This window comes from Coenobita brevimanus, chromosome 46 (genome assembly GCF_032717465.1).
Source record: "Coenobita brevimanus isolate Jiangsu-jjx chromosome 46, ASM3271746v2, whole genome shotgun sequence".
Taxonomy (NCBI): Eukaryota; Metazoa; Arthropoda; class Malacostraca; order Decapoda; family Coenobitidae; genus Coenobita; species Coenobita brevimanus.
In genome coordinates, this window is record NC_136999.1 from 7,440,316 (window position 1) to 7,441,976 (window position 1,661).

The 1,661-nt window shown below is 52.0% G+C and overlaps 1 non-coding gene across 1 annotated transcript; it reads left to right on the forward strand.

The window, feature by feature from the left end:
* Positions 1 to 1,360: 1,360 nt before the first annotated feature.
* TRNAS-GCU (transfer RNA serine (anticodon GCU)) lies at positions 1,361 to 1,442 on the forward strand. The gene has a single exon. It is a non-coding gene; the product is annotated as a tRNA-Ser (tRNA).
* The last annotated feature ends 219 nt before the right edge of the window (positions 1,443 to 1,661 follow it).

Here is a 1,661-nt window from a genome sequence, read left to right on the forward strand (position 1 = left end):
GTTGTCGGTGAGGTGCATAGTCAGCGGTGTTGCAGGAGTGGGTGTCCTTTGGTGAGGTGTGGGCGGAAAGGAGCGGGAGGGATGGAGGGAGTGAGAGGAAAGGGGGAAGGGGTGATTTGGGAAGAGGGGAAAGAGGGAGAGGAGGAGGGGGAGAGGGAATGACGAAAGGAAAATGAAAAGGAGGTGGGAATGAGAGGAGAAAGGGGGAAGGGTTTGATTTGGAAAGATGGAAGAGGAGGAGGAGGAGAGGGACAGGGAAAGACAAGAGGAAAATGAAAAAGAAAATGGGAGTGAGAGGAGAAAGGGGGAAGGGGGTGATTTGGGAGACAGGGAAAGAGGGAAAGGGGAGGAGGAGGGGGGAAAGGGGGGGAATGAAAGGAAAATGAAAAGGAGATGGGCGTGGGTGGAGGGGGGAGTGGGGGAGGACGTGAGTGGGGTGCGAGGCGGTGGGGGATGGTAGGGAATGAGTAGGGGAGGGGGAATGGCTGGCTGGTGGGAAAAAAAAGGAGGGGGGAGGGAGTACAAAGGAGTTCAAAGGAAAGCAAACAGCAATAGAAATAATGATCCTTTTGAGGCTTTTTATTAAGGAAGCTTAGAACTATGATATCTAATTGTATGAGATAAGAAAAGGATAGCAAAGCAGGAAGGTAGATGAGAGAGGGGTGGAGAAATGGGAGTGAAGTATAAGTGGGCTAAGAGGAAGAAGGGATGGGAAGGGGATGGGATGGGAACGGAAGAGGTGGGAGAATGAAGAGGATGGGTGGTTCGGGTAGGTGAAGGAAGAGGGGTGGGGTATGCATGGGAGTGGGGGAAGAAGAGGGGGTGGGGAATGGGTAGGCGTGGGGGAAGAAGAGAGTGTGAGGCATGGGTGCAGGGAGTAGGCAAAGAATGGGTAGGATAGAGTTGTTAGAGGGAGGACAGACGGTGTGGAGAGGAAAATTGGAGAGAATGGGTGGATGGAGGAAAGAACGAAGGATATATTATGTGGGCAAGGGAGAGGGGATGAGTGGGAGTGGGAAGGAGAGAGAGGGTGAGTACGTGGGAGATGGGATGGGTGGGGATGGAAAGGAGGGAGGGGGTGAATAAGGAAGAATAGGAGGAAGGAAAAGAATGGATGGGTGGAACAAGAAGCTGATAAGGTATGGGTGGGGAGAGAGAGAGAGAGAGAGAGAGAGAGAGAGAGAGAGGACTGATGAAATACTGGGTCCTCTACTTGACACTCCGTAGGGGGTGAGATGAGAGAGAGAGAAAGAAAAGAAAGAGTGCAAGTGTGAGAATAGATAAGAGAGGAAGATAAAGCGGTATTATTAATTGAGAAAATTCGCTACGTAATCTACAGTCTGTGCCTCTTGATAACAGGGACGAGGTGGCCGAGTGGTTAAGGCGTTGGACTGCTAATCCAATAGGGTCTCCCTGCGTGGGTTCGAATCCCATCCTCGTCGAAAGAATATTTTTGTCGCGGGGAGCTGGTCACCTGTCATCCCCCTCCCTCCCTCTTCCCTTCCCTCCTCTCCCCATTTACCTTCCTTTCCCTCCCCCTTCCCGCCCTCCCTTCACATTCTTTTTCTCCCCCTTCCTTTCCCTTCCTTTTCCCTTCCCTTCCCTCCCCTCCTCTTCCTTTTCGTTTCCCTCCCCCTTTTCTTCTCTCCCTTTCCCTTCTT